The sequence below is a fragment of the Protopterus annectens genome, chromosome 1.part1 (genome assembly GCF_019279795.1).
Source record: "Protopterus annectens isolate FY-2018-M chromosome 1.part1, PAN1.0, whole genome shotgun sequence".
In the NCBI taxonomy this organism is placed as follows: Eukaryota; Metazoa; Chordata; order Ceratodontiformes; family Protopteridae; genus Protopterus; species Protopterus annectens.
In genome coordinates this window covers 186,293,356-186,317,145 of record NC_056726.1, presented here as the reverse complement: position 1 = coordinate 186,317,145, position 23,790 = coordinate 186,293,356, and the positions used below count along the sequence as shown (strand labels likewise).

The 23,790-nt window shown below is 47.2% G+C and overlaps 1 protein-coding gene across 1 annotated transcript in view; it reads right to left on the bottom strand.

The window, feature by feature from the left end:
• TTK (TTK protein kinase) overlaps positions 1–23,790 on the bottom strand; it is a gene marked incomplete at its 5' end in the record, with an annotated part of 1,887,454 nt that overhangs the window by 1,754,576 nt on the left and 109,088 nt on the right.

Sequence of the window (23,790 nt, the reverse complement as noted above, 5' to 3'; positions counted from 1 at the left end):
AACACCCGGAATCCATGCAGACTGAGGTAAGCTGCTACTACTACCATACATTTGAACACCCTGGGGGTTGTGGTGACTCCAAAGGGCAGTACTCTGAATTGGTAGCGACTGGCTCCCAGGAAAAAGTGTAGGTACTTTCTAGATTGCCTGTTCATTTTTGTGTGATAGTAGGTGCCCTGAAGATCTGTCGAGCAAATCCAGTCATCCTTGCTCAGGAAAGGGAGATTGGACTGAACCGTGACCATCTGGAACTTGGTTCGGTGAACAGATTTTAGTTTTGTGAGATCCAAAATTGGTCTCCAGTCCCCTGTTTTCTTTGGCACTAAAAAGAACCTTGAGCAAATTCTGGGTCCTAACCGGTCTGGTAGGACCTCTTGGATGTCTCTTGTCTTGCAGCTTTTGTATCTGAATTGCTTCTTCATCCCTCTGACTGGATGGATCATCAGGGATGTTTCTGGGAATTGGTGGCAGTAGGGAAAATGGTACTGTATAACCTCTGGATATAATCCACACTACCCAAGTATCTTTTAAGTTTAGCCAGGCTCTCTGTGGCAAGAATAAACATTTTCTGTCTCCAGAGGTGAACAGTTGGGTCTCCATTCAGGAGTGCTAGTACGGTTTATCAAAGAAAGATTCTCGTGAACCCTTGGTTTTACAGGCCACCTCTGCCATGAGGGTGACTACGTCCAATGGAGTTCTACCCCTCTGCCTCTAAGGGTCCTTTCTCCACGTGTCACGGAAAGACCTTGGGACTTTTTGAACCACATTTTCCAGCCACTCCACCGATTCTTGGGAGTAGGACTGGGGGGGGGGGCAAAACCATATGCCTACAGCAAACAAGGTCTTTACATCCTTCTCACACCTAGACAGTATTTCTTTACCTTATGGCCAAAAAGAGTAGTTCCATAAAAGGGGGGTAATCACAAAACTGGACTTAAATGGCTCTGCAAAATGGCACAAGCACATACAGGCATGCCTCCTCATGGAAATGCCTGAACCTGCAGCACTTGAGGTCCCGTTGGCTATGGTGGAAACTGACCTCATGGAACCATTAGATTTTGACTGTAGGGTTGCCAACTGAGAAGTTAACGAATCTTGAACCCCTGCAGAAATGGCTCCTGAGAGAATATTTGATCACTCCTTGGTCAAATCTCTCTGAAGTCTGACAAAGCGTGCCAAATAGTTCAGTGACCACAAGGAAAAGTCACTGAAGCAAAGACACGCTTCTCCAGTCTGTCCATCACCCGTGACTCCCTGTTGGAGGGATGGACAGTAGAACTTTCATCAGCTAGTTCTTTGCGTCTACCGCAGTGACGACTGCATCAACTGGAACCCCTTTTCCCCAAAACTGTTTGTCCACAGGTGGTGCCATTATCCTGTCCAGTCTCCAAGGTATGGGTTCTATGGAATCAGGTTCCTTCCACACCCGCCTGGAGAGCATGTAAACAAGCTTATTGGTGGGCAGAGTAAGCTAGGTGGTAGAAAGTCCCGTACCAAAAGCTTCTAGGAGAACCAATTGCTCCAACATACAGTTGGAAGGGGTCCTCGCACCTCTCTGTTTAAGGATTTCTAGAATGTCTTCAAAAGGGGACATCTTCAGGAAGTGACCATAGGGATCTTTCCCCTCGTTAAAATCCGTGTCTTCGGTGATGGACTCCAGTGGAGAGTCTAGGGGCTTCCTCTTGCAAGTCCTCTTCCTGGGTACTTCCTCAGTGGGATGTTCTGGGGAATTCTTGGAAGAGGAAATCAAACTTCCCTGGGGGGGAACCTGAGGATTCGGTACTGGATGTCCCTGTGGAGAAAGGTGGTGAGGCTCCAGGTGCCGAGACATCATGGTGTAATATATAGGATACGAAGGTCCGCAGCCTCAAAGGCAGAGCTTGAAGAAGCTGGAGAGAGGCTCTGATCCATGAAAGTAGGTTTCCTAATCATCCCCTCTGTCTGCTCCATCCCAAACCAACCCATAGGAGGAAGCCGCAGCCAAACTGTCCAGTGCCGAGATGCCAAGGAACGGAGACAGCTATGAAAACTTTGGAGTCGAATGTTGCACCTTAGACCTGGCAGGCAGGCTTCGGCTCCAAGAGCTCTCCAGATCCAAAAGGATCAGAGGTCTCAGAGATGATGTTGGATCAGAGGATAAGGAGATCCTTGGATCTGAGAATGGGGGATCCGGATGGCTGGGATCCTGTGACTCTAAGGCTACAGAAGGTATTAGAAGAGGAACCTGCAGGAGGGGGTAGAAGGTCAGCTGACCTGACTCAGAGGGGTAGGCGTTGAAGGAAAACTAATCCGTCCCTGTGCTGACAGTATCTTCACCACTCTCTCCATATCTTCTGAGAGACTTCTGGAAGAACAAGTAGAGTAAATGGAGGGCGATGTTGGCCTCTGCAAAAAAGGTGATAGCAGCTTGTCAGAAACTGGGCCTACTGACAGAGAATATCTGGACTGAGGACAATAAAAAGTCTCCAAAGGTTCTGTCTGATCTGATAAAGTAAAATCAGATTTAGTCTTCTGATCCAATTCAGCCAAAGAGTCAGACCTGTAATGCTTAATTCGGACTTCATAGGATCCGAGAGAGTTATTGGATCCTAAACTCTTATTTTCTTCTGATCTATTGTTGAGAACAGACCTTATGCACTTCTCTTCGGAGAAGACTCCGAAGAAGATCTGAACAACATAGAAGGTTTTGGCGAGTGGGATATGGCTTCTCCAAAAGAAGGAATGAGGCCTTTTAATATAAACCTGTTCTTTCATTAAGTCAAGGGTAATCAGAAACTACAGTTGTGTACACTTGCCATAAATGTAGATGTTGGAGTGTATTCACTTTGCAGTCATCACATTTGGGTCATCTGCTTGCAGTAGTCCTCAGTCGGCCTGATTATCAAAGTCTTGGGTCCTGCTTTGGTTGCTGTCAAATCTTCCATGACGTCAGGCAGTCAGGGTTATAAAACATGCAAGCAACGCCATTACATCAGTTTTTCTTGCCCCAGATGTCAGGTGCCCCCCTAATGGGAAGCAATTAAATATATATACAAGGTTATACCTCCAACAAAAAAGCAAATACACCAAAAAGCTTTTAAGCATAGTAAAAAGGAATACAGGTATAGCCAAAAAACGTCAGGGGGCTGGAGGGAGGGTAACCAGGACTGCAACAGTGAATACACTCGAAGATCTACATTTATATTAAGTGTACACAACTGTACTATGTTCTTCATGTTTCACTGTTGCAGACGTCACATTTGGGTAGATTCCCAAAGCTAAGAATGGGAAGAGGAATTTAGATAGCATTAAGACCAGCTATAAGGCCCTGCAAGACTGCAGTGGCAAAACCAGCTCTGGATTTAGAGAAAGTTGGTAAATGGTGATGCTTGGTAAAAGTATGTACAGAACTCCAGGTAGCAGCTTCTAGGATGTCCTTGGTAGGGACACCTCTGAAAAAGGCTGTAGCGGTAGATGCAGCCCTGGCTGAATGTGGTCTTATCCCCTGTGGGATAGGTTTTCCATGGTGTTTATAGCAGAAATGAATGCAATGGCCTATCTATTTAGAAACGGTTTGCTTTGAAATGGCCTTCCCCTCTGCTCCTGAAGTAAATGCCACCAGCAGCTGTTCAGATTTCCTAAGAGGTTTAGTCCTGTCCAACTAAAATCTAAGTTGTCTGTGCACATCTAAGGAGTGCAGTATCCATTCCCCTTTGTTCTGTGGATTACAAAAGGAGGTTGGCAAATTAATGGACTGATTAACAGCCACACTGGATACTACCTTGGGCAGGAAGGAGGGAGGGATTGGTCCTGAGGGACACCCTGTCCACATTAAAGATGATGAAAGGCTCCACTGCCATAAGGGCTTGTAATTCAGACACCCTTCTTGCTGAAGTGATGGCTAAAAGGAAGGCCGTCTTTCAAGAAAGGAATTTCAACTCTGCATTTGCAGCTGGCTCAAAAGGAGGTAGAGTAAGTTTTTCCAATACAAAGTTAAGGTCCCAGGCTGGAGTAGGGGCTCTCCTGGGTGGTCTTATGTTTTTGGCCCCTCTGAGGAACTGCTTGAGCAGTGGATGAGAGAAGAGGGGTGGTTCTGTGTTGTAATGAGCTGAAATGGCTGCGGCATGAATTTTGATGGAGGGGGGAAAAAAAAGGCCCTTATGAAGCATCTCAGTTAAGTATTGAGGAATCTGAGGTAAACTGGGCGCTGCTGTACTCATCCCCTGAGTTTGCTTCCAGGAACAGAATCTTTTCCATTTTTCAGCATAAGATTTTCTAGTACTAGGCCTCTTTGCCTCCGGAATGATATCCAACACTTCTTTACTGAGGGATGGTAAGAATCTTTTCCATTTTTCAGCATAAGATTTTTTAGTACTAGGCCTCCTTGCCTCCAGAATGACATCCAAACTTGTTTACTGAGGGATGGTAACGGAGAGATCAGCCAGGCTGCCAGGGTCAGGGTTTGAAGCTGAGGGTGCAGAATCTGGCCTTTCTGCTGGGACAGCAGGGTAGGGGTCTGAGGAAGGTGCCATGGTGCCAGCAGTGGCACACTGCAGAAGAGGGGGTAGCAGTGTTGGCGTGGCCAGTCTGGTGCAATCAGTATCGTCCTTGGTTTGTCCCTTTTGATCTTTAATAGTACCTTGGAGAGGAGAGGCAGAGGAGGAAAGGCATAAACTGATAGATTTTCCAGGTGAAGAACAGGGCATCCACTTTCCAAGCTTGTTTGTGGGGAGTCCTTGTGCAGAATTTGTCCAATTGGTAATTCTGGGGGGGGGGGGCAAATTGGTCTATCTCTGGGCTCCCCCATTTGTATATCAACATGTTGAATGTCTTTGGTTCCAGTTTCCACTCGTGTGGGTCCATGAGATTTCTGCTTAGATCGTCCGCCAGTGTATTTAGCTTTCCTGGCAGGAATTGAGACTGTAGGTGCACTTGGTAGCTCAAGGCTGTGTTCCACAGAGCTACAGCTAGTCTGCAAAGAGGGTATGAGTCAGTTCCTCCCTGCTTGTTTATGGTACCACATAACAGTGGTGTTGTCCATATTTACCATTAACTGTCCTGAAATAATGGGGTCCTTGATGGCTGTCAGAGCATTCTGTACAGCTAGCATTTCTTTCTGATTGATAGGAAGGTGCATTTGACTTGGGTTCCATTTGCCCTGAATGCACCTCCCTGCCAGGTGAGCCCCCCATGCATAGTCTGATGCGTCGTTAGGGTTGGGTGGCAGGGGGTAGAGTGCATGGCAGTCCCTTGTTTTGGTGGCAGGCCTCTGCCCAAAAAAGGAACCCTAAAAACTGTAGGCAAGGTACGATAGGAATCATTGCTTCTAGATCCTGAGAATGTTGACACCATAGGCTTTTTAGATACCATTGTAGTTCCTCACATGCAGTCTTGTATATGGAATTAGGAGAATGCAGGAGGCCATAAACCCCAAGGCTTGCAGTATTTGTCTTGCAGATAGCAGGGTCTTTGTGGCTATTAGTTTGAAGTAAGCTGTCAAATTAACTTGTTTCTCTGCCGTGAGGAAAGCTCCCAGGAATACAATCTGTTGGCAGGGTACCAAATGTGATTTCTTTTCATTTATGGTGTACCCCAGAGAAGTGAGCACTTTTTGTACAAACGCCAGATGATTCAATAGTATGTCCTGGCTTTCTGCCCAAATTAGACAATCGTCCAGGTATGGGTATATTTGAATATTTCTTTGCCTGCAAAATGCAATGACTGGAGCAAGGCACTGTGTGAATACCCTGGGCGCAATAGGTAAGCCAAAGGGCAGTGCAGAGAACTGATGGTGCATGAAGAATGCTTTGAAGCGTAGGTATTTTCTGCAAGATTCCATGATTGGGATGTTCAGGTAGGCTTCCTTTAAATCCAGTGTTGCCAACCAAGCATCCTTGCCTAGCACAGGAAGCAACTGGAGAAGAGAGTTAGCATCTTGAATTTTGGGATCACCAAAAAAGTGTTTAGGATAGAGAAATCCAGGATAGGACGCCAGGAGTTGCCTTTTCTGGGCACCAGAAAAAGTCTTGAGTAGAAACCTTGTCCCCTTTCCTCTTCTGGGACAGTTTGAATAGCCCTTGTACTTAGAGAACTTGCTTTTGAGCCTCTGCCCACTGATTTAGGAGTAGATCTGGCCAACCATTTGGGGTTGGTAAAGTGTGGAAGTGGAATCTGTATCCTTGAGAAATAAGAAGTTATGTACTCACCATAACGTTCCATCTGAGTAGGTGGCTTCATTTGTCTGCAACCTGTGGGTCTTGGATCCGATATCGGATCCGAGCTGGCAACTTATTATACAGCTATGGATCCGAGCTCCTAGCTCCTCCCCTCACCCATAATCCCCTGCCAACCCCAAATGACCTCAGATCAAGTTTGCCCTCCTACACATGCCTGGAAAGGTATCCCAACAGGAAAAAGCAGGATAATACAACAAAACTAACTCTTCTGAAGGCCAGGGGGAAGGAGGGGGGGATGGAAGCAGACAAATGAAGCCACCTACTAAAATGGAACGGTATGGTGAGTACATAACTTCTTAATCTGGAGTAGGGACTTCATTTGTCAGCAACCTGTGGGACAGAGTCCCCAGCTACCTGAATCTTGGGCGGCCATCATGGAAGGATGTTCAGGAGCACTGCGGAGCCAAAGGATGCTCTCCCTCTGGAAATGACATCCAGTTTGTAGTGGTTGATAAAGGTATGAGATGAGGCCCAAGTGGCTGCCGAGCAAATATCATCCAAGGGAACTCTAGATCTAAAGGCAGCAGAAGTAGATATGGAGCGAGTGGAATGTGCAAGGACTCCCTGAGGTGCGGACCTCCCAGAAGCTTCATAAGCTAGAAGAATACATTGGGAAATCCAGCGTGATAAGGTGACCTTCGAAAAGGCTTAATCCAAAATGAATTTGGCAAAGGAAATGAACAGCTGATCGGATCGTATTTGACCAGCAGTCCTATGAATATAGAAACGCAGATGCCTGTGCACATCTAAAGAATGCAGCTTGTACTCTCCTTTATTTTGATAATTAGGAAAGAAAACTGGTAGGTTAATGGACTGATTGATATTGGTTTCTGAGGCCACCTTGGGTAGGAAGGAGGGGTTGGTCCTGAGGTACACTCTATCTTGATGAAAAACCAAGTAAGGGGGTTTTACGGAAAGAGCTTGAAGTTCCGAAACTCTTTTCTCTGAAGTGATGGCTACCAGGAATGCTGTTTTCCAAGACAGATATTTAAGTTCGGCCGAGGCAGCTGGTTCAAAGGGAGCAGCAGTCAAGGCTTGAAGAACTAGTGATAGATCCCAAGGGGGTACAGCTTCTTTGATAGGGGGCTTGAGCAGAAAAGTACCCTTGAGGAAGGTTTTACATAGTTTAGCTGACATCAAAGGACCTGTCATGTCCCACATGGTAATTGGAGATGGCTGTCAATTGTACCTTGACTGTCGAACAGCTAGCCCCTTGCTGAGAAAGTCCAACACGGACGTTAACGGAGCAGTGAAGGGGTCTAAATTATGATGTTCCGCCCAGACGGAAAAGCGCCTCCATTTACTGCGGTAAACTTTCCTGGTGGAAGGTTTATGCGCTGCCACCAAGATGGCTTTGACTGGTGAAGAGATGCCGGGAGTCCTGATTAAGAGTGGAACTGGAGCAGCCAAACTGTCAGCTTCAGGCTGTCCAGATTCGGGGTCGGTAAGCCTGATGGATGGGATATTAGATCCGGGCTGGGATCCAGAATCCAGGGAGGATTCACCAAGTGATACCACAGGTAAGGAAACCAAGTTTGCCGAGGCCAGAATGGGGCAATGAGGATTATTCTGCTCCCCAACCGAGAGGCTTTCTGTAAGAGCTTTAGCATCAGGGATAGAGGAGGATAGGCATAAAGTAGACCGGGCGGTCAAGCAGCCAAACTGTCAGCATGGATCCGGGCTGGGATCCAGAATCCAGGGAATCAGGGAGGATTCACGTGAGGATACAGGGAAACCAAGTTTGCGAGGCAGGAATGGGGCAATGGGAATGGATTCTGCTCCCCCCCAACCGAGAGGCTTTCTGTAAGAGCTTTAGCATCAGGGATAGAGGAGGATAGGCATAAAGTAGACCGGGCGGTCAAGCATGCACTAGAGCATCTCTCGGGGCTTCCCCTGGTGGGGGAATCAGAGCGAAGAAGCTGTCGCATTTCGTATTTGAGGGAGAGGCAAAGAGATCGCAGCAGGGTTGCCCCCATTTTGCAAATATCCGCTTCACTACTCAGGAGTTGAGAGACCACTCGTAAGGGGAAAGAATGGTGCGGCTGAGTTTGTCTGCCAGAATGTTGGCCCCATCCCAGAATGTGCGTTGCGATCAGAAAGCGGTTGGTGGAGATTGCCCATTCCCACACCCTCATGGCCTCTCGGCAAAGAGGGTAAGACCTGGTTCCCCCCTGTTTGTTGATGTACCAGACAACTGACATGTTGTCCGTCTGTATCACAATAGTTCCTACGGGGAGAAAGTTCTGAAGTACTTGTAACGCTAACAGCACCGCCCTCATCTCCAGAAGATTGATATGCAGGGAGGTCTCTGTGTCGTTCCACGTGCCTTGGACTGTTCTGCCTGAGCAATGCCCCCCCACCCACCCGAGGTGAGAAGCGTCCGTGATCACCATGACGAGAGGAGGTGGAGCGCAGAAGGGTCGACCTGTATGGAGGTCTGGGGACTGGAACCACCATAACAGGGCCCTCCTGCAAGCCTTGCTGATAGAGATAGGGTGATTGAGAGGAAGAAGCTGAAAGGACCATTGTACTTGGAGGGTCCACTGTAGTACCCTCATATTTAGACGAGTGCATGGAAGAAGCGTTACTGCCGCTGCCATGGAGCCCAGTGCCTTCAGGACCAATTCCGCCGGTGGAGCTTCTGATTGAAGGATGGCCCGCACATGAAGTCTCAGATTCTGTAGTCGTTCCGAAGTGAGGTAGGCTCGCAGACTTCTCGTATCCAATCTGGTCCCTATGAACTATCACTTGTGTCGGAGCAAGGGAGGATTTGTCTGTATTGATCGTGATGCCTAACTGGGGGGCTAGGCGGAGAAAAAAGTCTCTGCCTGAGCAGAGTAGATGCCTTGTTGGGGCGGTCAGAAGCCAGTCGTCCAGATACGGGAAGACCTGCATTCCCTGTAGTCTCAGGTGGGCCGCTATCACTGCTAAAACTTTGGTGAACACCCTGGGGGCTGTGGTGAGGCCAAAGGGAAGGACCCTGAACTGATGGTGGCTGGCTCCCAGCCATAAGCGGAGAAACCTCCTGGATCGTCTGTCCATTAAGATATGGTAGTACGCATCCTTGAGGTCTACTGAGCACATCCAGTCATTCTCCCGCAAGAGGAGGAGAATGGATTTAAGAGTGACCATTCGGAATTTCTCCTTGGTTACAGACAGGTTCAAGAGGGAAAGGTCTAGAATTAGTCTCAAGTCCCTCGTCTCTTTTGGCACCAGAAAGAACCTGGAGTAAAATCCTAATCCAAGCTGGTCTGGGGGAACGGGTTGGATGGCTCTTTTTTCTAGCAGCTGCTGGATTTCTGCGGCTGCAGCCTCCCTATGACTGGGTGGTACATCGGGGAAGTTCCGGAGTTTGGGGACATGTTGCATTGGGATTTTGTAACCTCTGGATATGATCCGAAGCACCCAGCGGTCTGATGTGATGGACTCCCATGCCGCCAGATGCCTCAAGAAGCGCCCCCCCCCCCGACTGCCTCCAGAGTGGAGCAGTCGGGCAACCCTTCAGGGCTGGTGCGTGGGCAGATTAGAGAAAGATTCTCTGGACCCAAAGTTTCTCGGGGCCCCTCTGCCTCTAGGGCAGCATCCTCCCTGTCCTCCTCTGCCACGGAAGGACTGGTTGTCTGGAGCAGGTTGGGAATGTTGCGATTTCCAGAACCACATCTTCTCCTGTCCCTTTTGGTTCTTGGAGAAGGACCTCTGGGGAGCAGAGAAGCGGACTCCGACGGCAGACAACGTCTTCCCGTCCGTCTCGCGAATGGTCTTGCCAAACAAGTCAGAACTATCAAAGGGGGCATTGGCAAAGGACGCCTTAAAGGGCTCCGCGAAGTCACAATGTCAGAGCCAGGCCTGGCGTCTTATAACTAGGCCCGCTCCGTTAGCTCTAGTGGCTCCCTCAGTGGCGTGAGACAACAGCCGCATAGAGGTATTGGAAATAGATCTTAAGAGTGGCCATACGAGTGGAGTACAACTGCTTGTCCTCCGCTGACATGGACTCTGGGGGGAAGCAGCGTATTCTTTAACAAGATCTCGCTGCATCCTGATGACGTGCCATGTAGTTCAGGGACCTTACTGAGAAGGTCGCTGAACTAAATACTCGCTTTCCAAGGCGATCCATTGAGCGGGACTCCTTGCTCGGTGGATGGACTGAGGGGCTCTCCTGAGCTAGTTCCCTCTAAGTGGCTGCCGCCATCAACATGGCATCTACGGGGGGACCCTTGCTCCAGTGGGACTGGTCAGCTGGGGGGCTCAAAATCCTATCCAGGCGTTTAGGGACTGGCTCCACAGTGTCCGGCTCCTTCCATGCCCTGGTGGTAACAAGGTCCACCAGGGGGTCGGCCGGAGGGGACACCCAAGAGGTAGACGGGCCTGCTTCGAATGCCTCCAGAAACACGGACTCGGAGGAAGCCTTGCAGGCAGACCACCCCTCCCGATCCTGAGCATTTCCATGATATCTCCAAAGGAGACATCCTCAGGGGGTGACCTTGGGGAGCCTTCCCCTTCATCCAAATCCGTGTCCTCTGTTAAGGACTCGGGGGAGTCCACGTGCCTCCTCTTACACTTATGCTTGTGAGGCACTTCCTCGGGGTGGCTGTCCGAGGAGGTCCGACCAGCAATGTCCTGTTCCAAAGGAACAACCTGGGACATCGAAGCAGGCTGTCCCTGTGGCCGGGTGATGGAAGCCTGACCCAGCAGAGAGGGAGTGCAGGGCGGAGCAGAGACAAGGGCTGGAGGTCCGGACGCTTTCAACAGAGCCCTCTCCACTACATCGAAGGTCGAGGGGGAGCCGCTCTCCCTGGGCTCCGAAAGCCGACTCCCACTTGGATCCGATGAAGGGATCGGAACCGGCGCCGAGACCGTCGGATCCGAGGGACCAGTGTGCTCCGACCTGGACAGAGCCGAAGGCACAATGAATCCCTCGAATACGAAGCTCGGGCCACGGCTCCGAGAGGTCGGATCCGACGATGGAACAGACAGACTCGAGGGCAGGGTCGGATCTGAAGTAACCAGTACTGTCAGCACCGACCCACCCCCGGCTCCAAGCGCTCCGAATCCGGGAAGCGGGTCGGAGAAAGAGCTATCTGAGCAAAAAAGGGTGTCGAGCTCCCCCCGAAGGGGGGGGGGGGGGCAGGAGCACTCCCATCTGCAGCTGGGCCTGGATGAACCTTCTCATCATCCGGTCCAAGTCTCCCATCAGACAGGTGGATCTCGACGAGGCCAAAGAGGCAGGCCTGGAATGCCGCCTCGATGACCTCGACGGAGATCGGGTCTCCTCCTCCTCGGGTCCCAGGGAAAGGCAAGGTGATCGGAGCCGAGGAGGAGGAGACCGGGAAGCCATGGAGAGAGAAGCCCGCTTAGCTGGGGGGGCCGAAGCGGAGGCCTCGGCCCGCCGCTTGTGGTGCTTCTCCCTCCAGGCCTCCCTGTCCTCCGGCGCCTTAGTGGGAGTTAGAATCCCGGCCGGGGGAAGGGGGGCAGGAATGGCCACCACCACAGGCTGAGGAGGTGCCACGGGAGTAGCGCAGGCCGAAGCCGAATCCGGGGGCAAAAGTCCCGCCAGGACCAGCTTCGACCTCTGCTCCTTCAGTGCCCTGGGGTTGAAAGCTGCACAAATGGTACATTCTGAGGACAGGTGTTCAACCCCAAGGCACCGAACACACAGTGTGGCCATCTGCCAGAGAGAACTTATGGCCACACTCGGTGCACTTGAAGAAGATGGGTTTTGGGGCCTCTGACATCATAACCCAAACTAAATAAAACTACACAAGCGCGCTAGGCCCCTAACGCAAGCAACACACACACACACACTAACGACCAGCGAGGGGAGGGTTAACTCCAAAAATTTAAGAATTAACAAAAAAAAGGGAAACCTAACACACACACTGTTTAAATAATGAAAATTATACTAATCTGACCAGAAACAGAGTCACTTATCTGAAAAATGCCAGGAGCTCGATATCCAGCTGTCACACCTAAAAGCGGCAAACTAGATCTGAGGTCATTTGGGGTTGGCAGGGGATTATGGGTGAGGGGAGGAGCTAGGAGCTCGGATCCATAGCTGTATAAGTTGCCGGCTCGGATCCGATATCAGATCCAAGACCCACAGGTTGCTGACAAATGAAGTCCCTACTCCAGATCTATATTTAAAACCCATTTGTCCAGGGTAATGAGTTCCCAGTTTACTGCCTGCAGAGCAATCTTTCCCCCTAAAGGAGCAGTCAGTTGAGAAGGGCTTGGAAGTTTTAAAGTTAAGTCATTGAGCAGTTTACCATAAGGGGGGGGGGGTCTTACTATTCTCTGCTTTGGAAGTGGGAGCCCCCCACTGCTTAGTCCTGTGCATACCTTGGGACTGAAGCCCGAGTGTTCTGCTGGTTCTGGGTTTGGACTGAGAAGGTCTGGGAAGAGGCAGGAAAGGACCAATTCTTAGAGGGCCAATGCCTACTAAATCTTGGAGGCTGCACTTGTAGGAAATCTTTAAGAGTTTGCACAGATTTAGCTTTTTCCTCCACCTTTTAAGTACTACTTCTGCTTTGTTGCCAAACAGGCGGTCCTGGTTTAAGGGAACATCCAACAATTTAGCTTTAACATGATCTGGCAAAGATTGCTCCTTGAGCTAAGAATGCCTTCTAAGTACAGACCCAGTAACAGCAGCCCTGCAAGATGCCTCTAGTGAATCAAAACCATATTGCAAAGTATATTTTCCAACTTGTTCAGCAGAAAGCATTAAATCCTGTAAGTCCTTATTTTCAGCACAGTCAGGAATCAACATAATTTTCTGTTTAAGCAATCCAATAATATGCTGTTGATACTTTAACATACAAAACTGGCAATTTAAGCCCCTAATGGCTAAGTTTGCAGAAGTGTATACCTTCTTACCCCATCTATCCAGTGCCCTGGAATCTCTATCAGAGGGGGTAGGATTTTTGGCAGTAGTAGCCTTTATGCCCTTGGGTCCCTGTGAAATGGTCTCAGGATCCGCAGTAGGATTTTTAAAGAGGAACTTGAAAGTCAGGAACCCTGTAATATCCATCTGGTTTTCTGGGAGCAGGAGGTAAGGAGTCAGGGGCCAAGCTAGACTCCATAAAGGCATTATCAACAATGTACAGTACAGGGGGGGGGATAGCTAAAGGCCTGTGTTGGGGCAGGAGTAAGAAATCCCTAAGCCTCTTTTTAGAATCAGTAATCCTGGCTTTCCCAGCGAAAATGCTCCCTAAGAGTATGCAAGGTTTCACCAAAAGAGAAATCCTCTGGGGGGGGGGGGGGTGCAGAGGGAATAGAGTCCTCTGCATCAGAATCCTCATAGTAGATCAGGTTAAATCCTGGTCATCAGAAGAAACAGAAATTTCAGAATCCTAATCAGAAGAATCATAACCAAATTCAGTCCTAGGTCTCAGAGGGTAAAGGTTGGCTTCCCCTGATTAAAGTAATAAGGTCTTCAGCCATTCTTATAATTTGTTTTTTAGGTATAGAGGCCTGACCATGTGGCCTGGGCGTCAGTTTTCTAGGCATGGATCAAGTTTTAGGCCTTGAAGAAGAAGATGGTGTCGGTTTAATAAGCAAGTCAGTAGGCCTGAATACACACTCAGAAGCCGGTGCCTGCACAGCGGCTCTGGACCCATCCAAGGTAGAGACATCCGCAGATTCCACAGTTGAAGCATCTCGCGGCATACCGGACTTCAAATGGGTCTCGGTAGAGGCCTGTGAACCTGAAGTAGCAGGTATCAGGGGCTGCGAAAGCGCCTCACTGAGTACCGGCAAACTGGCAACTTGCTTAGAAGCATCGTCGGCATCTTTGGACCTAGACGGCCTGTCTGTCTTTATCTTTGCTTTTTAGAATGTCAGTAGTCAGGTGGCTTACCGAAGCCATATCTGCATAACTGAACTGAGTACCAAAATATTTAGAACCATAAATATACAGACAATGAATCGTTCGTTGTTTAAATAAGGTACAAAACTGACAGTGAGGTAAGTCGTGGTCAGGGCCTAGGCAAGGAATGCAGTACGAATGAAAATCTTTAGGAGGTATTCGCTTTCCATAAGAAATACAATTATTAACGTTTACCGACATCGGTTTAGAGCAAGAAAAAGTTTCCCCATGGGGGTACTTCATTTTAGTTGAAGACTTCAGTTCTGAAACTTGAAAATGAAAATTTCAGGAGTCAGCCGAGCGGCACTTGTGAACTGCTTCTGCTTCGGGCACCGCACGGCAAGAAAGACTGATGTAATGGCGTCAGCTGCATGCTTTATACCCCTAACTGATGTCATGGAAGATGAGACAGCAACCGACGCAGGACCCAAGACTTTAACAATCAGGCCGACTGAGGGCTACTGCAAGCAGATAACCCAAATGTGATGACTGCAACAGTAAAACACAAAGAACATTAATCCTCTTGCAAATGAAAAGAACCCAAGCATTACACACACACACAATGTGTGCATCAGAGAGCAGCAACTTAGACCCACATTTAGAGCACTTTCTGAAACCCGGAGGTTTGTCAGCCATCATGTAGTATCTGAATAAGGAAGGTAAAGATAGATATTGTACAACAAATGCAAACAAAAATACAACAAGCATTTTTTTTTTTAAACAGGATAGAACAACAAAGGGTGACAGGATACCAACAATGGTAGAGAGAAAATACGACTAGGTCATAAGGAAAGGAAGATACTAATGATAGTATCTGAGACTACTAAGTGCGAAAACAGGAAAGGGAACAACCAGGAGCAGCAAAAATGAAAAATGTATAATTAATTGTTACCCCCTAAGAACACAAGTTAATAGAAAGGAAGCAAGGAAATACCAGCAATAGTATGAGAGATTTTATGACAAAGTCGTAAGAGCAAGGCAGAGTAAATGGAAATAGAGAAAGAAACCTATTAACCACAAAAGTTATACTACTTAACGAGGAAAAAAAAAAAACATTTTTACTCATCTAACACAGCTCGACAGATTGATGGGCCACATCAGATACTAAAAGCTGCAAACGAGATCGGAGGTAATTGCACAGGTGCACTGTGGGTAAGGGAAAAGCTCTAGAGATTTAGTGGCTGCGAGCTTTAGCATCAGCCAAGTTGGATCTGATGAAAAGGATCCAAACTCACTTGTTGAGAATTGAATGAAGACTGACATCAGATCACTCTTTAATGCATTGTAGTTCATGTTTCCAATGCTTTTCAGCTACTTCTATAAATGCACATTCCCCAGTAAGCAGTATTGCCACATTATTGTCTCTTTCAGTGTACAGACCATCAACTATGAGAACATTGCACACAGCAATGAGATGACAGTTTCACCCTATGTTTTACAGAAAAAGAAGTTCTGTACTCACCATAACGTTCCATCCGAGTAGTTCTACTTCATTTGTCTTCAACCTGTGGGTACCAGATCCGTATCTAATCTAAGCTGGCAAGTTCACTAGCATCTGCTCTGAGCTCCAAGCTCCTCCCCTTACCCATTATACACCTCCACTACCTTCCAATCCCCAGATCGAGTTTTCTACCACTTCTACTGAGAACCCGACCTGCAAAACACCTTATGCACCTAAACCTTCAGCCAAACAGGCTGTCCATATGGTAAGGCCAGGGGGAAGGAGGGAGGGATGGTTGAAGACAAATGAAGTAGAACTACTTAGATGGAACGTTATGGTTAGTACATAACTTCTTTATCTGAAGTAGTTTACTTCATTTGATCTTCAACCTGTGGGACAGAGTCCCCAGCTACTTAACTCCTGGGTGGCCGTCATGGAAGGATATTCCGGAGCACAGTGGAACCAAAGGATGTTCCACTTCTAGAAATCAAATCCAATTTGTAGTGAGAAATAGAGGTATGGGATGAGGAACAAGTAGCTGCAGAACAAATATCATCCAAGGAGACTCTCGACCAAAAGGCCGCAGAAGTAGCCATTGACCTAGTCGAATGAGCTTTCACCTGACCCGGAGGAGACAAACCTTTAACCTTATAGACCTGAAGGATGCACATGGAAATCCACCTGGCGATAGTGACCTTAGAGATAGGTTTACCCAAAAAGGGTTTAAAGAAGGACACAAACAATTGACCGGATTTACAAAAGGTTCTAGTCCTGTGTAAATAAAATCGTAACTGTCTATGAACATCCAACAAGTGGAGGCTGTATTCCGTTTTGTTAGCAAAATTTGGAAAGAAAACAGTTAAGGTAATGGTCTGATTGATGGTAACTTGTGATGCTAGCTTGGGAAGAAAGGACGGATTGGTACGAAGAGAAACCCTGTCCTTATGGAAAATCATGTATGGAACTTTAATAGACAACGCTTGCAGTTCTGAAACCCTTTTAGCAGAGGTGATAGCCACTAGAAATGCTGTTTTCCAAGACAAAAACTTAAGATCCATGGTTGCTACAGGTTCAAATGGCAGAGCAACCAAAGCTTGAAGAACCATAGTGAGGTCCCATGGGGGAACAGGATCTTTGACCGGGGGGGGGGGGGGGGCGTAAAAGGAAAGTACTTTTAATAAAGACTTTACACAGTCTGTAAGAGGCTAAAGAAACAGAACTCTCACCCACGTGAAAATGAGAGATGGCAGCTAGTTAAACTTTGAAAGCAGAAGAGCTTGCTCCTTGTTAGAAAATATTTGCTAAAAAATTGCGAACAGCTGGAACAGGAGCCGTGAAAGGGTCTAAACTCCTTTGAGAGGCCCAAAAGGAAAAACATTTCCATTTGATATGTAAACCTTCCTGGTGGAAGACTTGTGAGCTGCCACCAGAATAGACCTGACTGACGAGGATAATCCAGGAGTCCTAGCAATTAGGGTAACTGCGGCAGGCCAGCAGTGAGCATCAAACTGTCCAGGCTCGGATGAGGAAACCTCGAGGGGTGTGAAATAAGATCCTGAATGGAATCAAAGATGGAGCCAGAAGATGAGACCAAAGGAAGGGAAACCATACCTAACGAGGCTAAAACAGGGCAAAGAGGATCACTTTTGCTCCCCAGTCGACAAGCTTTCTATAGAAACCTCGGAATAAGAGGTACTGGAGGGTAAGCATACAGAAGACCGGGAGGCCAAGCATGGACTAGTGCATCTCTGGAGGACTCCCCCGGCTGAGGGTTCAGAGTGAAGAACTCGCTGCACTTCGCATTGGAAGGAGATGCAGAGAGATTGCAGCAAGGCTGAACCCTCTCCAGAAAGATTTGCTCCGCTACTGAAGGATTCAGAGACCACTCGTAAGGCATCAGTATAAGTCTGACAACCTGTCCACTAGGATGCTGGACCGTCCCGGAATGTGCGTTGCTATCAGAAAGAGACCAGTGGAGATCGCCCATTCCCAAACCCTCATGGCCTTGTGACAAAGGGGGTAACATCTGGTCCCCCTCTGTTTGTTGACATACCAGACCACCAACATGTCTGATTGAATGGCAATGGTTCCTAGAGGAAGAAAGGCATGAAGGGCCTGCAACGCCAGAAGGACCGCCCTCATCTCCAGAATGTTTATATGCAAAACTGGTCTCGACAAGAGACCACAGGCCATGTACTGTCCTGCACAACAATGCCCCCCCCACCCAAGTTGGGAGTCATCAGTGGTCACTGTGGCTTGGACAGGGGCTGGAACAAAAGGTAGCTCTTCCAGGACTTCAAGTACATCCACCAAAGAAGGGATGACCTGCAGACTCGACTGAGATGTATTGGGTACGATAATGGAAGATCCAACAGGGACCACTGTACCACTAGAGTCCACTTTAGTACACACGTGTGTAACCAGGCACACGGAAGAAGCGTTATGGTCGCTGCCATAGAACCTAGGGCCCACAAAACCGATTCTGCCAAGGGAAGGTGAGAACAGTAGATCAGGAAAACAGACATCCTTAGGTTTCGAACTCTCTCCGTGGTCATAAAGATTTTGGATTTTAGTGTGTCTATTCGTGCCCCAATGTAATCTGTCACCTGGACAGGATTCAGAAGAGATTTGGCTGCACTGATTGTAATTCCCAAGTGAAGTGCAAGCTTTAGGAAATAATCCCTGGTTTGACAAAGTAGACGCCTGGTGGGAGCAGTGAGGAGGCCAATCATCCAGGTAAGGGAAGACCTGAATCCCCTGAAGCCTCAGGTGAGACGCTACTACTGCCATCACTTTAGTGAACACCCTGGGGCTGTGGTGAGACCAAAGGGTAGGGCTCGAAATTGGTAATGATTGACTCCTAGCCAGAAGCGGAAGAACCTCCTGGAGCTTCTGTGCATCTTTATGTGATAGTAGGCATCCTGGAGATCTAACAAGCACATCCAGTCACTCTTTTGAAGATACGGCATGATGGACTATAAGGTGACCATCCGGAACCTTTCTTTGGCAACTGACAGGTTCAGGGTAGATCGGTCCAGAATGAGCCTCAAGTCCCCTGTTTTCTTTGGCACCAAAAAGAACCTGGAGTAGATGCCCGATACGGACTGATCTGTGGGGATGGGTTCAATGGCTCATTTCTCTAGCAGCTTGGAAATTTCCAGTGCTGCTGCATCCCTTTGCGTGGGTGGTACGTCTGGGAGGTGTTTGAGAGATTTGGGAGGATCCACAAATGAGACTGAGTATCTTCTGGATATAATCTGAAGCACCCAGCAGTCTGATGTTATGGACTCCCATGCCGCCAGATAAAACGACAATCTACCCCCGACTGCCTCCAGAGTAGAGCAGTCTGGCAACCTCTCAGGGTTGCTGCCCGGGCCGGTCAGAGAATGGCTCGAGACCCAAAATTCCTAGGACCCTCTCAGTCTCTGAGCAGCTGACTGGAGCGTGTCGGATCTAATCAGTTTGGATCAGAGTGGCTCTCGGAGCCGGAGCCTGGGTGTTGGATCCGAGGGAGTGTAACATTTTCCACTGGCTCTGGCGTTGTTGGGCAAAGTCCCCCATCAGAGCTCCGTCCACTTCGGGCCCAGCTCAGATTCTTGTCTATCCTGTCCACCTCTGCCTCTAGGGCAAGGAGAGACCAGAGTGCCCTGGGAATACTGGGACTTCTGGAACCACATCTTCTTTTGCCCTTACTGATTCCGGGAAAAGAATCTTTGAGGGTTCTAAAAGCGGATCCCAACGGCAGACAGTGTCTTCCCATCCTTCTTACTCTGGACAAAGGTCTCTGACGGTCTTACCAAAAAGGGTAGAGCCATCATAAGGGGTGTTGGCAAAAGACCTCTCCGATTTGCAAATTCAAGTTTTAAATAAAGGTCTTAATTTTGTCCCCGGCTTTTTTGTTCCAGAATATACCCTAGCACAGGATGTGGTCAATTTCTGTTTGCTTAAATCTTAAATTGTTTTTTGAAAATGATACCACCCAAGAAGTTCAAGAGTTTAAATTTAAAAGGTCTACTTTTACTCCACCTATGTCACATATAGTATCCATTTTTCAGGCCAATGTCTTAAAAGATTTACATTGTAACCTTAGGGAATTTCAGTATTTTTATAATAATCTTTCCAAGGAGGAGGTACAATGTATTGAAGATCTTAAGAATAACAAGGAGATTGTTATTGTATCAGCAGATAAGGGTGGTGTGATAGTGGGTTCAGGATTGGACCAATTACAATGAAGACGCATTAAGACAACTTGGTGATAACCGGTATTACATGGCTATGCCCTTGGATCCAACTAATCATTTTAAGACTAAAATGGATTCTTTTTTTGACTCAAGCCAAGGAAGAGGGCATTATTACCGATTCTGTTAGACATCAGTTGTTGGTTTCATCCCCGAACAAACAGTATTTTTATTTACTACCTAAAATACATAAGGACACTAGATATCCTCCTGGTAGACCAATAGTATCAAAGCGGGGATCCATTACTGAACCACTTTCTGAATACTTAACACATTATCTTAAACCACTACAATCTATGGCATGGGCCAGAATTCAGGATACAACACAGTTTCTTGATATTATATCGTACATGCAATTGGAACCTCATTGGCTTATGTGTAGTTTGGATGTAACCTCTCTCTATACGAATATTCCCCACTGGACAGGTTTACTGGCTTTTTAATTTTGGTTGGAAGATCTGGTTTATACCAACCAGGCTTTAATACTTTTTAGTATGCCTGGCTGAATATGTTCTTACTAGTAATGCATTCTACTTCCAGGACCAATGTTTTGGCAGGTCAAGGGTACAGCAATGGGTGCATCATTTGCACCCATTTATGCTGACCTATTTATGGCCTATATTGAGGAGGTATTAATTTATGACTAGTCAATTTATATATTGATGAAATAGATATTTGGAGGCGATATCTTGATTGTTGGGTGGTGTGGAGATTGGATGAAACATTTACATGAGTTTATTGGTTATCTTAATAACAAATGGGGAATTGAATTTAAACTGAATTTTCATATATCGAAAATTGTTTTTCTTGATGTTGAAGTTTGCAGGAATCCTGATGACACTTTAGCTACACGGGTTTATAGGATATTCCCCGAGTATAACTCATTTTTACATGCCGCTAGCTTCCACCCCCAACATATCATCCGGAATACCCCCAAATCACAATTCCTCAAGGTAAAAAGGATTTGTTCCAGCCAGGAATCATTTGATGATACCAGGGATGACTGGATACCTTTTCATGAGAGAGGTTACCCTTCTGGGACAATCAGTACAGTTCGTCAATGGGCTTCCACTCAAGACAGAACTAAGCTTTTACAATACAAGGACAAACCAAGAGGTTTTTCTAATCCTTTGGTTCGTCTGGTGACCACATATGGACGTAACACACTGGGGTTTATGATCATCAATAGACATTGGAACATTCTTATGGCCGAGGAGAGATTACACCCTTTTTTTGGGTGATATATGCTCTCTTTCATTAAGGAGAGGACGTACATTGGGTTCCCTCTTTAGTCATAAGAGGGTGGGACCTAGTTCCATGGTTCCCACTCATCGTACACTCACAGGTGGCCCATTGATAGGCTGCATGCCATGTGGACATTGTACTCACTGCCCTAGGGTTCAGAAAACGAGGAAATTCAGTAGTGGCAACACATCGGTGGTTTTCAATATTAACTTTTGGGCTAACTGCAGCACAGAATGGGTTGTCTATTTGGTCACTTGTTCATGCTCCTCATTCTATGTGGGACAAACATCTAGACCTTTTCGTCTCAGAATCGGGGAACATCTTAGTGACATTAGGAACAAACGTCCTACCAATGCTTTGTATAAACATGTATGCAAACACAATACTGCATCTTTTTATTTTACTATTATAGATTGTATTGTGGGTAGATGTAGGGACAAATCAGGATGGCATGATATACTTAATTTTAAGGAACATAAATAATTTTAAGGAACATAAATGGATTATTAAGTTAGAAGCATTATTTCCACCTGGGCTTAATGACCAATTATAAATGCACCAATGAACTGCTTTATGTACTAATTATATATATATATATATATATATATATATATATATATATATATATATATATATATATATATACACACACACACACACACACACACACACACACACACACACATATATATATATCTATGAGTGTACTTTGGGTTTCTCATGTTTACTCACTGAAGAAGGCTATTATAGCCGAAACCGGTTTGGGGCAGGTAGTTGGGTCTATTTTCCTCTACCTTGTATTGTGATTTTATTATTTGAATTAAACTGTGGATTTCCACCTTTATTGCTGGCTTTTACTTTTGTTTGGATGCATTTTTTGAGCCGTGCAGCAGCCGTACATGCATCACGCAATCACTTGCGTTGGTAAAGGACACCTTGAAAGGTTTCGAGAACGGACATAATCTGAGCCAGACATTGTGCCTCATGGACACGCCGGACCCAGCTGCCTTAGCCGCTCCTTCAGTAGTATGTGAAAGGAGTCGCATGGACATGTTGGAAAGATTTTAAAATGGCCATCCTCGCGGAGAACGTGTCTCTGTCCTCCTGCTACATTGACTTAGAGGGAGACTCAGCCAGTTCCTTTACCAGGTCGCACTGTAGTCTAGTAACGTGGGCCAGGTAAGTTCAGCGCCTTGATGGAAAAGGTCACCGACAGATAAACCCGCTTCCCTAAGTGGTACATCATCCTTGACTCTGTCAGGGGGATGAACCAAGGAACTCTCCTGGGCTAGTTCCTTTTTGGTGGCTGCTGCTACCACCATAGCGTCTACAGGGGACCCTTTGTTCCACAATGGTCTATCAGAGGGAGGCCTCAAAATTTTGTCTGGACATTTGGGGATTGGTTCCACGGTGTCCGGCTCCTTCCAGGTCCACCAGGGGATCTGCGGGAGAGGACACCCAGGAAGTAGATGGGCCCATGCCGAAAGCCCCCAGGAAAGTACAGTTGTGTATACTTACCATAAATGTAGATGTTCAAGTGTATTCACTGCTGCAGTCATCACATTTGGGTTATCTGCCTCCAGGCAGCCCTCAGTCAGCCTGAATACCAGTCTTGGGATTTCTGCGTCGGATGCTGTCACTTCTTCCATGACGTCAGGGGTATAAAACATGCAGCCGACGCCATTACATCAGTTTCTCTTGCCCCAGATGTCAGGAGCCCCCTAAATAGGAAGCAATTACATGGTGTGGAACACCCCCAGCAAAAAGCAAATACCAATAATATAAGGTATGCCAAACAAAAAGGTTAAATAGAAGTAAAGAGCAGTTAGGGGGCTGGAGGGAGGGTAACCAGGACTACAACAGTGAATACACTGGAACATCTACATTTATGGTAAGTGTACACAACTGTACTATGTTCATGTTTCACTGTTCCAGTCATCACATTTGGGTTAATTCCCAAAGCTGAGGATGGGTGGAGGCAGTCAAGAAGCATTAGGGCTGGCAAGCAGGCCCTGTAAGACTGCTGTGGCAAATCCAGCTCTGAGTTTAGAAAAGATAGCTAAGTGGTAATGCTTTGTTAAAGTTTCTACAGAGCTCCAGGTTGCAGCTTTTAGGATGTCCCTGGTAGGGACTCCCCTGAAAAAGGCTGTAGAGGTAGATGTAGCACAAGTGGAATGTGCACTGATCCCCTGTGGGGTAGGTTTCCCATGGTGCTTGTAGCAGAAATGGATGCAGTGTGCTATCCATTTAGAAATGGTTCGTTTTGAAATGGCCTTGCCCTCTGCCCCTGCAGCAAAGCTGACTAGCAGCTGGTCAATTTTCCTGAAAGGCTTAGTCCTGTCTAGATAGAACCTAAGCTGCCTGTGTATGTCCAGGGAGTGCAGGATCCTTTCCCCTTTATTCTGAGGATTAGGGAAAAAAGCTGGCAAATGAATGGATTGGTTTAAAGCCACACTAAATACCACTGTGGGCATAAATGATGGGTTAAGTCCTGAGGGAAACCCTGTCCGCATGGAAGATAATATAGGGTTCCACGGACATAAGGGCCTGCAATTCAGACACTCTTCTTGCTGAAGTGATGGTTAGAAGTAACGCTGTTTTCCACGAGAGGAATTTTAACTCTGCTATAGCAGCAGGTTCAAAGGAAGGAAGCGTGAGCTTTTTCAATACAAAGTTAAGGTCCCAGGCTGGAGTGGGAGCTCTCCTTGGGGGAGGGGGGGGTCTTAAATTTTTGGCTCCTTTCAGGAACTGTTTGACCAGAGGATGAGAGAAGAGGGGTGGCTCAGCATT